The 15013-nt window shown below is 38.8% G+C and overlaps 1 protein-coding gene across 1 annotated transcript in view; it reads left to right on the forward strand.

Annotated features, from left to right (window-relative positions):
- Positions 1–680: 680 nt before the first annotated feature.
- Positions 681–15013, forward strand: part of tjap1 (tight junction associated protein 1 (peripheral)) — a 99223-nt gene continuing 84890 nt past the window's right edge. Inside the window, exon 1 of the mRNA XM_079439601.1 lies at positions 681–1056. The gene's annotated coding sequence lies outside the window, so the exon portion shown is untranslated. The remainder of the gene's footprint in view (positions 1057–15013) is intronic.

Consider the following 15013-nt stretch of genomic DNA (forward strand, 5'->3'; position numbering starts at 1 on the left):
TCATTTGAAATATACGAATAAAGACCTGATGAATGAATGATTCAGACATTTCAATGATTCAGCACTATTTCCAAGTTGTCCACGATCACAGGACTGATTCATTGAATTTACTAACATTTTTTTAAGGTATAGGTTGCATTCAATTTATTTTTGCTAGATTTAAATAAACAAATTTAGTTGACTAACTTTCAACATATATATATATATTTGATTAAATGTAGCAAAAATAAATGGTTTGCGATCACTTACCTTAATTTTTTTTTGTATTTTCCAGTTTTATAATTCTCAGGACATTTCTTTAAATGAACTATTCTCTGCCTAAAAAAAAATGTATAGGCTATTTATAAGGGAGTTATTGTTTTCAATTTAACTTTAATTGACATTGATTTTCTATATAGGCTAATTCTCATCACTGTTTGTGCTATGGACCTGTATACACTAATAGTATTAATATTAATAACTTTTTTATATTAAGAAAGCAGCCTATGGTATTGTCATCTGATATTATCGTCACTGATTGTACGTCATATTAGTTTTAAAATTGAGCATAATAGTAGGCAGCATTGTTTTATTAGCTGTTATCAACTTCTGAAAGCTAGAAAGCTGAAATCAATGCGTGTTCCCTGATGGGAAGAGTAAGTTTAATCGCGCTCCTCCTGCGCTGTGTTTCTCATCGCAGCACTCCAGCACGAGCAGCGAACGCAACGCGTCGCGTCGGGATTCCTGAGGATTACCCGGCCTGCCCCGCGGGAAAGATGGCGCTGGACGGGAGAAGATGGAGATAAACTTTATCTGAAATCGGGAACAGCGGTTATCTACACCTGCGATCCGTGGTAACGCGTCAAATCCTCCTGGAGAGATACCGGCGACAGGACGCGGCATCGGCGATCGCTCTTGACGCCGCGAGCGGAGAGATTTTAGCGGCCGTTAGCAAGTGTGTGTGTGTGTGTTAGCCAGCGAGAAGAAGAAGAAGAAGAAGCGGGCAAAGTTTATTCAGTTTGAGCAGGAGTCTATCCCAAACTCTGGGTTTAACTGCGAAAAATTCACTAACCCCAGGTAAGAAGTTCATAAATATATTTCTGTGAAACATTAAGTCCATTTTAGTATCAAATCTATTTTCATATATTGTTGATATACGCGGATCAGATGAACTGATAAACACACCCAGCAGAGCCGGATCATACCCAAACATCATATCTCTGACCTGTGAAATGCTTCTGGATCATCTTGTATCCTCGGGGCACTGATTAGAGAAGGTTACTAATCTTGAAAGTGTGGATGTCAGGTGTTTTACGCGCATTTATTCGGCCATAGCCAGAAAATAAACCTTTCGGGGGTGTAATCTGTTTTCTCCATTCACTGTTCGTGATTTAAAACACTTCTATTTAATGTCTCTTTGTGCTCCTGATCAGAGATATACTCATATTAATGCTTACCAACTAGATCCTGTTATTACACGGTCTTTTAATACTCGCCCGTTCAGCGGGTTGATGATTATGATGTCCTAAAGCGATGGGGATTAACATTTCATTCACGTGTCCTTATATTAAATAGTATAACTATGAATGCCGCCGGGAAGAAAACACGATGCGATATTTCGACGATAGTTTATGGTGCAATAACTCGCGGAGTCCATCATAGACACAGAACAGGTCCGGCTGTCACCATCCTCAAATGTTGCTAGACGATTAATTGTCATGCAGATAATTGCGATTGAGATTTAATGTCTGTTTTTGGCATTTGCACGTTCTAAGACAGTTCAATATATTTCTGCTTTGCGTCCACTTGATGTCTTTTGGAACACGGCCAGCTTAAATATTATATTTTATTACGCATTATAAACGTATTTCTACCTGTCTTTCCAGGTAATCTGACCTACACGACGGCCAAAAATCAGTGCTATTTAAACAATCAAATTGAAGTTTGAATTCAAATTAGTGACAGTGTAACAAAAAAAAGTTCAATGGTAAAGTTGTATAAGCCTCCTTTCTGATTTGAATGTGAAGTGTAATAGATTTATATGCAGTAACTCACAACTAGTGGATCTCCAATAAAGGAAGAGTCTTTAGAGGTCACCTGTATGCCTGCATTATAATGTTTAGCTTCCACTTTAAATCACCGGCAGCTTGCAACGTAACGCACAGCCCTATTTCAGTATCTGTAGTGTTGATATAAGGCCACAGCATCACTAATCCATCTCTGTGTAAAGTAGATCAGCATCCTGATGTCATTAGCCCCGCCCTCTTTCACACAGTAATACCAGTAAATTGCCGTAAAATTACCAGAACGACTTTACCAGTATTTTTGAAAAGGTCCTGTTCACACATTATCTCTTTACGGCAATTTACCGGTAATTTTCCGGAAAAGTCTTTGTGTGAAACGGCTTATTGACTTCTCTGGCTCTGTTTTAAAACCTTATGTGCTGCCTACCTAGACAGCATTTTTGGGCATCATAGGGTTGTACCTTGGCAAGTCATCATTGTGCATACATGCTCAGAAGTGAATGGGCAAGACCCGTCCTTTAAAGTACTTCAGAGAATACCATGCTACTATTTGGTCCTCTTTTGTTAGTATAGGCAGCTCACTAGTTTGAGATGAAGACAGTGTTGTCTCTCAGGGGAGGTGAAATAAACCGCAGTGTTTCATTGCTTAGTGCTTGCTTGATGTGACAGGCTAGCTGCTCCCATTCCTCCTCCCTTTTTATGGAGTGCACTTAAAGTGAGTTGATAAGTCATGCATGTCTCAGCCATTATTTAAAGATGGGTAATGTCGATAAACAATTAGTAAATTGCAGTTTGTTAAGAAGAGCTGAACACATTGCTGATTAGGACTAAGCGTTTGGTCTTTATTGGGTTGTACAACTACCTAATTCAATGTAAATAATTCGGTTTATGCGAAGAGATTCATCTTATTGCAAATTTCAGCTAGTTATTGATTATTGGAGTTTCAAAGGATTCTAAAATATTGATTTCAGGAGGGAAATCTAGATGTTGCGCTGTATAATGCACCAAAATGAAATTTTTATCGAGAGTCAAAATGTAGTTTTGGCAAAAAGTTTTGCTTTAAAGTGTTGGTTCACCCAAAAATGACAATTCTGTCATTAATTACTCGCACTCATGTCGTTTCAAACCAGTGAGACCTCCATTCATCTTCGGAACAAAAATTAAGATACCATCCCTTTAAGTATAAATAAGTAATTCAATTATGCAAATAGATTAATTTAACATAATTAACTAGATTAACAGTAATGATACAGATAAAGTTGATGAACAATAATAACTTTAAAGATTTTGAGCAATTGAAGCAGCAGACGACAACTTTGCATGCACTTAGATTAAACAGTACGTTATTGTTAGTTGGTGTGGACAGGCCTTTATTAATAAAGTTATCATTTAGCCGACAACTGAAAAAGAATAGATTTGCGTAATTGACCAATTTAATGGCAGGGTAGGTGATTTGGTTCAAAACCTTTTTTTCTTATGCTGGTTGAAAGTCTCTTCACATGCCAATAGCAATCACTAAGTTAAGTGGTCTATATGTATTTATATTATCTGTGGAAGGCGTAGGACCAGAAATTGTTCGTGCAATCAGATTCCTCAGTCCGAGGGCGTTCAACGGATTCTGTTACACTATTGCAGACCAAGCGAGAATGGAAGGCGTTATTATTGTAATATTATGCACTTTGTACTGTAATGTTTTCTCACCGGTGAATGAGGCATGAGGTAATCTGACAGTATTACATTCAACGCTGTCTCTTATCGTGTCGCTGGTTTGCCTGAGCATGTTCATGTGCTTTGGAGGAGGCATGGCTTTGGAGAGTGATTTACAGGAAGGGTGGGACCTTATGCTTTCTCTGGAACCGCCTATTCTGAATTTAACGATTTATGCTGTTCTTGTTGATCTTGGGGTTTAAAAAAAAGGTGGTAGTAAGTAGGGCTGCACGATTAATCGAAATTAAATTGCAATCGTGATTAGGCAAAAGCTGAAGTTGTCATGCAAATCTTTCAGTGAAGCATGGTTCTGTGATAATTAGTAAATCTCCAACCGAAGGCCAGAGGGCGATCTCATGCTGATACTCCAAATATGCCCCGCAGAATAAAGGTATTGCACGTCGTTCCAGAAAAAAGATTGAACTGCTTTAATTGATTTAATGCGACTAAACACAGGAATACGTCAGTATATGGTTTATCTGAGTTCTTATAATTTTCATTGTAGTAAAGTATGTTTATAATGCAATGCTAAGTGAGTTTGGAATAAAAACATATTAAATGTGGTATTTCGTGGGACAAGGGGTTCATTCATAAATGCTTCTCATGTTTGGAAAGATGTTTGACGCATGTCGCTTTTTCAAGTGCACGTTATAAACGACTCAACTCGCCGGTTAAAGGCTTGATGCTATACAGAAGTGGGTTCAGATGGAGCAGCATTTACTAAACAGAGCCGTAGTTCATTGACAAGCTATGCAAACTGCTTTCATAATCGCAGAACGATTTCATCGATTTCGTAATCGCGCGATTAAATCGGTCTGTGATTATGAAAGCGTTTTTTGCGTAGCTTGTCAGTGAACTACTGCTTCATTGTTAGTTTCCGGCCACAGCGGTATCTCTTCTAGTCACAACCCTGGAACTAGGGGTCGACCGATTATCGACCTGGCCGATTATTGGCACCGATATTAAGCATTTTTATGATAATCGGCATCGGTCATTTTCAAAACCGATGTGCCGATAAAATTATTTAATAATGAAACGCGCTATTTGGCTCTGATGCAGCCTGTCGGAACTCACCACTCTGTGGCCTAGAGCAGTCTCCGCCCACCGCGCATCTGATTTGTTGAGAGTTAGGAGTCCGACCAATCAAGTGGAAGACTAAAGGCGCTCTCACACCGAAAGCGCTTGCTAACAGGTGCTGCTTCATCACGCATCAGTAATCTCTCAAAGGCAGCAGCAGACGTTGCTCAAGTTGCAATAAATTACAATCCACTACACTGAAGTTGTAAAAACCTCAATATTATCTATTTATGGTTTCCGAGATGGGGGAAACGCAGGGGGAATCGCGGAATCCAGTCATATGGAATTTACTGTATAACGCGGAGTCACGGAATTAGTCAAAGTTTGGATGAATTAATCAAAAGTAGGTCAGTACACTTAAATCGACCCATGATATGGACTATCTGTAAACATTAAGCTGCTAAAAGACTATTTAAATATGAATTCTGCATGTTCGGCGTGTCTCTGTATGTGAATGGCACAGACGTGCGGTTTTGACACACACACACACACACACAGGAGTGCGCGACGCTCGCGGTGTATTCCGCATCTGCCATGTCACTAAATGAGGACATAAATACATGAACATCATCCCCAGAACTGCTCTGAGAGTTACTTCATGAGCATTTGACTGTTTCGTTTGAGTAAAACGATCGTCATATCATAAATAGGCTACAGAAACTTAAGAGGTCCTGACGGCAACCCGTCAAAATAAAAGTTCGGGTTTATTTACTAATACTACTACAATTATTACAACTTTTGTTTAAAAGAACAATAACACAATACGCTATTTCTTACATGTTTTAATTTTAATAGTAAACCCATTTGTTTGCCAAAAAATAGAGTTCAACTCTCATTTGATTAAAAGATAAATTAAATTAATGTTTTATGCCTTCATTTGCACTGCTCTGTAAATTAAAACTAATGGAAATTACTGTCACATAGGCCAAGATTATGATACTGTCACATAGGCCAAGACTAAGATACTGTCACATAGGCCAAGATTATGATGACGGAAATTGGGACATTTCAATAGGCTATTGAACCAAGTGAGCCTATAACAGGCTATTAGTGTTATAGTTTCATTAAAATAGTTGCGGTCTTCTTCACAACTTCTACAATGGAGCTATGAAGACAATTAAATTATTTACACGTATTATATACATTACGCTTTTTAAATTAATCAACTGATGTGCATTAGATGATGAATTGAAGTCACCTCTTGTAGGTTATGATTTAGTCAACCGAAAATAATTAATGAAGAATTATGAGAGGTTATGCTATTACACATACATTTCTAACATGTAAATTATTGAAGCCAAATACTTACACTTCCCCAAGCTGTTTAGCTTTGGTATTTAGTATTCATAGGCTTAATCATGAAGCATACAGTGGCCCCACTTTTAACTCTCTCTTTATATATTACCCTTATTGTAGATGGATGCATGGGGGAAGACAAGAGTAAGAAGTGCAACCTACACTAGGGAAGGCCGTTTTTGTCAGAGCCCTTGTTATTCTTAATTTTGACATTCATTTTAATTTTTACACCAGACATATATATCGGTTCAATATATCGGTTATCGGTCTACTTGGTCTGTAATAATCAGTATCGGCATCGGCCCTGAAAAACACATATCGGTCGACCCCTACCTGGAACGACGTGCAGTACCTTTCTTCTGCGGGGTATGTTTGGAGATTCAGCATGAGAGCGGCCTGCGGATGGAGCTTTACTACTGATCACTAGGGCTGTCAAAATGCCTGAAAAACTAAATTCGAATTTTGTACTTAAATATGATCAATATTCAAATTCTATTTGAATTTAAAAGGCATAATTTCAGTTAGGGGCAAAACAACTTTTGGCTTCTCTCCTGAGGCCACATCGAGCAAAATATTATGCACGTTTCTTCAACGCAATAAGATAACATCTATCTTTGAACAAAGTGCATGATGTTTAGAATAATGCTTATAAACCATGTATAATTAAGTTGCTTAAACAATTAGAAAATAAACAACATCATGCATGTATGTATAGTTTAATACAAAGGACCGAAAACCAATCACAAAGAGTACTTTCTTCATTTAAAAACATGAGATGCAGTGGGATGGGGGAAACCGCTATAGTCTTGAGATATGTTTTTTAAAAGTCAAACTTTTAATAGGGCTGCACAATAAATCGAAATCACGATTTGACAGAAGCTGCGATTGTCATGCGTATCTTTCATTGAAGCACGTTTCTGTGATCAGTAGTAAATCTCCATCCGAAGGCCAGAGGGTGGGTTCAACTGGATAGGCTAACAAAAACATTCAAATGCAATGACACTTGCGTAGTCGTCGCATTTTGTGCACCACTGATAAGGCTGCCTGACACACAATAAAATTCGAATGCGACGTTTTTGCATTCGAATGTTGATTTTTAATTTAAATTCGATGAATATTCGAAATGATCACAGAACTGATATGCTTGTTTCACTGAAAGATATGCATGACAACTGCATTCGATTAATCGTGCAGCCCTAGTAGTAAGTTTCTTTCTATTTCGTCCAAAACCGACACTTTTTATAGTTTCGGACAAATATGTGGGTTTGCTTTACTACAGCAGCTTACTGTTGAATAGCAGGTGCTTACTGATGTCTGACTGAACTATGATGGGCTATTCCATAAACTCAACTGTGCTGATGCAGTAAATACAGGGGTGAAAGGTCAGTGACCTCTCCTCCCACATGTGTTATTGGTTCACTTAAAAACATCCTCTGGGTCTTAGCAGCATTCTGCATTCTCTCTCATGCGGCTCCAAATGCTCTGTTAGCACCTCACACACATAGCGCTGCTGTGTGTTGACAGTTTAAGGCTGCCGGTGACTGGTGGATCTGTGCTAGGTGGTGTCGTATGATAGCACAGCCCCCCGTGGAGGTTTATCAATTAGGAAACAGCAAGTGTGAAAATGTTTGGGGAGGGATTTGTTGAAAGATTACTTTGTCAAGTGCTGCTGCCTGTAGCTCGGGCTTGTATGCAGCCTGCAGTGTTTAATGGGAAAAAGTGATTGAGAGTCGGATAATTGTTGGACGATTGATGCTGTTAAGTCTTCTTGTATTAAGTAAGGTGTAATGATCTGAGGTTTGAGTAGTGTTTGGGGGGGGGAGTGTAAAGTTAGTGACCATCATAATTAGTTATACAGCTATACAGTAAAATTACAGCGGAGTTCAAGGAAATGTCTCTCTTAATGTGATTTAATTTTTTTTATTTTAATTATCTATTTATTTTTTTACATTATTTGTATGTTTATTGTATTTATTTATTTTGCTCTCATATCTAAGGAGCAGTGAGATGTAAATTCTCATGCTGTGGTTCAAATCACCAATATTTGTCACAACAATTATGCTTTTTTTTTTGTCCAAATCATGCAGTCCTGTTCCAGATTGTCACCTTCAACACACATACTCAATTCAGTGCAGGAATCATGTTTTATATTTTTTTTTTTGCTTTAAACACAGCACAAAGAAGGGCTGTTGAAGATGACCTTGGCAGTCGAAATCGGTTTAGAAGTTCAGATACACTATTCATCAGCGTTTGCCCACACACTGCATGGCCTTTCAGAAAAGCTGTCAGACGGTCTTTTTTAAAGCAGCCATTCGAATGCTTTTATTAAGATCGGCTCTGCAGTTGTTTTGACTGTATGGGATGGTACCGGAAAGATGCATCTGCTGGAGATTTTTAGACTGCACAAATTCTTATTTCACAAACACAAATCTTGGTGGTACCATTTTATTCTTTATACTAAACTATGGTTATCAGGGTGTGAAGCTCCAGCGCCCTTGAAAGCAAGAATTTCTTCGAGGTATTTGTAATATTTTAAAGCTTACATTTTGCTAGCAGTGAATAGACTGCAAGGACTTTTTGGTGTGACCTACATGTTGCAGTGTTTTGGAAGCTCCTCTGGAATTTGCTCAAATCTCTTTTTTTCGTGAGGATTGTGTGGAAACATTCCTTTGCTTGGCCGAGCTCCCATGCTGGTGAAACGCTCCTCAGTGTCCACCATTCAGTTCTTGTGCAAATTTACCCTCCGCTTGCTTGCTCCCATTGTCAGCCTGTCAAGTCTGTTTTTATGTTTGTTGCTTGAATCCAATTATCCATGACCTGCAACATAGCCTGAACCTTTTCGCTACAGACACAGGTTACTGATTCTTTCCTCCATCTGTCTCTTTCATAGCACTTTCTGTTCTCTACCTTCATCAATTTTCTAGTAGTGCTTGGAGATTCTCGCTTAAAGGTAATGAAATCACCCATTTGCCCATAATGACCAAATAAGCAGCTGAAATGTCTCGCAAAGGTCAGTACTTCAGAGAAGGGAGAACGTGTACATTTGTTCATTTCCAAAATTCCCCCTGAAATTAAATTCCTCTGCTTTTTCTGTGCTTGCTAAACCTTAAAAGATCATTTTTGCTTCAGTTTGGGTCTTTATGATGTCAAAGCCAACATACATTTTTAGGGCTGTAAAAAGCATCTGATAATGAAAATACAGATTACAGAGATCAATCGAATATATATATATATATATATATATATATATATATAATATTAAATACACATAATACATATTATAATATTAAATATTGTTTTTGATGTCAAAGTGAGCATACATTTCTAGTAGTGTAAAATTACATCTGAACATTGATTACAGGATTTAATTGATATTAATTACATAAATAATATAAAGTATTACAGTAAGTTACGATCCAAAATATAATTCTTAGATTTTACACTTACATTTTTTTTAAATACATTTTAATATGCATTATAATATTTAAAGTGGCATTTAAAGTTATTATAAAATTATTATAGTGATTATTAAGTGATTAGGAGAATTATTGGTCCTACACAGAATAGCATTTTCATTCTAGGAAGAAATCATGTTTCTGTGGCATCAACTACATCTTTCATTCCTGCAGCACTCAGAAGCCACATGGAAGTCTGACTGTTCTTTATGAGCACAACTCTCCACCAACCATCTCCATCCTATTCTATCTCGCTTGTTTCTTATTTTACCTGCACTTGTTTTTGACCGCGGTGTTAAGAGAAAGCAGGAGTCAGCGCACATTAGGCCTGGCTCCACACACACCAGCTGCTAGAAAGAGCTTAGCGCTTCACATCTCACAATGGCAGGTGGCTGTAGCCCACTGCTTCACCACTAGAGCCACGAAGAGTCCCATAGACCTTAGGTTTCCAGACAGCATCAGGTCCGAGCTGATCTACTTATTATAATTGTCCTTTCTTGCACTTCCTTTGGAACATTCTGTCGTTTCGTCTGAAGAGTTCTGCTGGTTATCAAGGACATTTCATAACGCTCCATATTTCAGTCGGTCTGTTTGCTTGTGTTCTGCATTACATGCTGTCCAGCTTGATGATTATGCATTGTTAAAGGCACAGTTCACCAGTAAAAATTTGTCATCATGGGGACTGGGTAGTCCCACAATTTCACTAAGCAATCATTTAAATGGTGGCTGTGATAGATGATTAATTAATGCAAACATACATGTTAAGCGAAAAAAATATATATTGTAGTCGATTAGTATTCAAATACAGAAAGATAGTAATTAGGGAAAAATAACAATGCATAGTGTTACACTGTATAAATTAAATATAGATCTTTGTAAAAGCTGTTTTGTTGTTTGATTAGCATTAATGACAGGCATTTATAGGCCACTGTCCCTTTAAGACTTAATGCATGGATCCAATATAATGATACACATTTGATTTCTTTCTGAGCTGTTTTCATTCACTTGAGACATAACTGACTGTGTTTACTTGAATGATTGTCGAGATGGGTGTTTTGTCATAATTTTATGTGTATGTGTCTGTTCAGAGGATTCAGTTCAGTGTTCACGCGCCTCTCTCTGCATGCGCAGGCTTCACATGTGTGCGGCCGCGAGTAACGAATCGAGTTACCTTTTGCCTTTTCTCTCTGGAATAGTTTAAAATTCGCTTGTGTAAATATGAACAAATTATAAACTTTTACTCTACTCTCTCTATTACGGTTAAATTTTGCAATTAATCTGCAAACCGTGTGGCTTGGTCTGTACGGTTCACGGATCAACTACGATCTGTTCATCCACTAATTGTGTGTGTATTTGAAATAACAGCTAAACACGAACACGTTGGGTTTATTGTGTTTGGATTCCAATGTAGGTTTTTAAAACCATGAGCATCAATAGCAACGCAACGTCCACCATTGTTGATGGTGTTTAGGTGGTAGCGACTTAGGCTTTTGGATCGCCTCGGTATTGCGTGCCGATCGGTTCGCCTGGCGCCGATGCATCCCGAACAAGCCTGTTGTGCTTGGCGCTGCCGTGCTAGCATTGCTAGGGGAAATGAGACTTATTCAGATGACATATTCAGTGAAGAAAGACCTGGCTCTGTGGTGCCTCTCTAACCAGTGGAAAGGCAAACCGGTTCTTAGAAGGCTCGCCAGTCAAACAAACTCCGAACCAGCAATAGCACTGGCTCTGAACTAGCACCCGGTTCATGCTTGTGGAAAAGGGGTATGATAAGCTGTCAGACATGGGCCGCGCTAGGGCCTGAGCATCTCGGGCCAGGGCTGGGGTAAGGCCTATATTTGAGGCCCGTCCAGTGCTCTGTTTTTATTTATTTAAAAAGGACCCTCTAACACTAGCGTTCTTTATTCTTTTTCTATTCTATCTGCTTGTTTTCTTTTTATTCATTATTATAAAAACAAACAAAAATAACTTTCTACGTGTGCTGCGTTAGACTGAGTGGGACTTGTCACATCACTATATATTGTTGTGCTTTTGTTTGCTTCTATTGTCCTCATTTGTAAGTCACTTTGGATAAAGTCATGTGCTAAATGACTAAATGTAAATTTCAAATTTATTTATTTATTTAAGCTGGACAGCCCCAGTCTACTTCCACTGAGTGTATAAAAGGAAGTGAGTAAATGCTAACAGAATTTTCATTTTTTAGGGAAGTGTTATTTTAATAGAAAATGATGCAGAATTTCATCCGTAGCATGTAAAGAACCCGAAGCGTGACGTGTGCCGGTTGCTTTTGTGCCATTGCGGAACGTCACCTCTATAAGCTGCCAGCTCACAGGAGGATGTTCATTGACTCATATCCCTGCCTTTCTCTTCCTGTCCCTTCCTCAATATCTCGCTCCGTTTTTCCTCCTGACGTCAGCACTTCTATTTTTGTCCCCAATGGACATTTGGAGATATAATTATTATCTCTGAGAATTACAAATTGCCCTTTAGAAGTTGGGTTTTGTAAGCCCTGTCATTCACTGAAAGGTCACAGCGGTTTGGATACCTTTTATATGAGATTGTATTTAGTTCACATGGACAGAATGGCCTATTTCTGTCGGTGTTGCCCTGGATCTTATGTTACAGGTGCAGCAGACGTCTTAAGTTATCCAGTTGACACAGTTGTGTATTGGCATGTCCATTAGCATGACATTCTTCCATTCTGTTTCCTTATGAAGAAACGTGTGAAGCTTACACCTACACACTAAATACAGTCTAATTTTGGAGTTGTGGATAGAGTTCAGATTTGTGTCTAAACACTGCTCTTTTAAAGGACGAGTTCACTTAAATATGAGCATTTTTATCATGTGCTCACTCAAACTCCTTTTCAAACCTGTTTGACAGTCCAAAATTAGATGTTTTGAATATTGTTTAAGCCATGTTTTTATCTATTGAAAGTGAATGCAGATTATTTTGCTGCCAAGCTCCAAAGGAAAAAATCTGCATAATCAAACATGGCAGGAATGTGGTGCTTTTAGAGCTTGATAGTAGAAACATTGCTGTTCACTTTTATTGAATGGACAACATCAGCTAGAACATTATTCAGAATTTCTCCAGTTTGATGAAAGAAAATTTTTTTTTTTTCAGATTCAGAACTACACAAGGGTGAGTAAACGACTCCCTATATTCGATTTCCTGTTGCCTCGAGATTATTAGGAGCATTTTCAAGGTTGATTCATGCTTGAGTGGTTGCTGGCAGTTGTGCTGATTGGATATTATTCTTGGGTGGACACCCCCATCCCGTAGCAGTATAAATGAAATCACTCAGAGGAACTGAAAGAGCCACCTCAGCTATAATCTGACCTCCTACAAACCCAGCGCTCACAGCTGGAGGTCCCATTGCTACTGATTTACTGATGGTGTTTAAGACGAACAAGCCCTTTTAAGAGACTAAATAAAGAAAAATCCTCGAACCCTACGTTAACAGCATATAACTTGTCCTTTTCCTATTATTCTGCTTGTTAAGAAGCAGCGTGTTTGTATTTGTGCTTTCAGGTATTGTTGGGATGCATATTACACTGGTTCCATATCGGCCAATATTTAGACATTCACTATTGAACAATTATGATTTATTGCACAGTCACCATGCGTGAAAGACACATAATAGACACACGTGATCTAATTTGGCCAGTCATCACAAGAATCTAGTAGGCAGGCATTGCTGTAGTGTTAACATTGAGCACATAAAAGATCACGGTCTTCACGATTCGCTTGAAAAGACATTATGGACAACTTTAAGAGGACAACTTTAAGATTGATTAAACTGTCAAATCGCCCTCCCCTACTTAAAGGTGGGGTATGCATTTTTTCAAAAACGCTTTAGAAAACGAGTCGAGGCCGAGTACCAAAACAAACTTTTAGCCAATCAGCAGTAAGGGGTGTGTCTACTCATGATGCGGTGGAGAGAGCGCTCTTCAGTGCACATGACAGACATTAGCCGAGCGACGACAGAAAGATAGCGATGGCGGATAAAAAAAACAAAAGAGGAAAACGTCGGCGGAACAAAAGAAGGCTTTTACACCGTGTCTACACCGGACGCGACAGGATAACTGTCTGCACTGGACGCACGCAATAAAGCGACCGTTGAAAATCATTTGAAATTTGTGTCATAAATAGAACGCGGCAGCCATTTACTGTTCGGGGATTTGTCGTGTCGCAGTGTTACGATAAGGCAAGAAGTAGGACCCGTGTAAATATCGGATCAGCTTTGCAGCGCTGGAGAGAACTCAAGGAGCGGGAAGGCCTGTGATCGGATGCTGAGGTTGCTTTGTTTCTTCTCGATAGGTGAGTAACATTGGTTTTGCTTTGTTTCACAGAACTAACCGTTGCTGTATGTATGTGTGGGGCGGAGCTATCAAAATAGGGGCGAGACCCTTTTGGGGTAGGGGCGTGTTTGTTTCAGTGATTTCAAATGTCAATATTGGCTACCAGAAATCGCTTACCCCACCTTTAAGGCTATGACTTCATCCAGTCAAATCCAGCATGTTTGATATTTTGAGCTGATTTTAGAACACATTATTTTCATATATCGTGTAATCTAGCAACGAAGTACATGTTTCTGCGTGAGTTTGTACGATGCCTGGTGTTACATTTAATGGACGGATCCAAGCCAGACCTAGAGACTTGAAAACTGTTTTTTTTTTTGTTTTTTTTTAGTTGGGCCAATAAACAACCACTTGTGGTGGTGAGATTTGCGCAGACATGTACGCACTCACATTTACTTAATTTGCTTCTGGCCTTTTGGAATGAATGTCCTCTATTCTACCTATTGTAGGAAAACTTCCTCAGCCTACAGCCTAGCAGCTCTGTTTGTATAGTCTTCATTTATAGTCTACATAGCAGACCATCAGCCTGTCCATTACTTCTTACCATTTGAGGTTAGCCGCACTGGCTGCTATTCTCAAAAGCAGTTTTGTTGGTTTGTTTCCGGTGCCGAGTGAAACACTTTTGAGCAAGTTTTCAGTTTGCTTAGTGATGTCAGATAAAGGTTTCAATAAAACTTTGAGTTCAGAAACTTTTCAGGATCACACAGTTTTGTGCAAGTCCTGTGCATGGAAGAGGATGAAACCTTCCTGCCTCTTAAAGCTGGATTTCTCACAATCCCTTGTTATGGAGTCTGCATCAATAAAATATGACTTAAGTGTGTTTTCTTTCCATTTCCTCTGTGCTTTGAGCATTTGAAATCCCATTGAATTCGTGACTGAATATTGAAGAGGGTTATACGCTGACTTCGACCTGCAGGTATGGAAATAAACGAAACCATCTAAAAGCAATAAATGAAAGAGCCCCTGGATTCTGGATTAGAAGTGTCCATGTCCAATATTCTCTGTAGTCTCTCAGGTATTTTCAGAGGTGATTCCTATATGAAGCGATGGTAAATTTCCCCCATGACTTGTCGGTTCAGCTGGCGATATTGTAGCACTGATGAAAGAGGCC

This window comes from Barbus barbus, assembly GCF_936440315.1.
Source record: "Barbus barbus genome assembly, chromosome: 18".
NCBI classification, from domain to species: domain Eukaryota; kingdom Metazoa; phylum Chordata; class Actinopteri; order Cypriniformes; family Cyprinidae; genus Barbus; species Barbus barbus.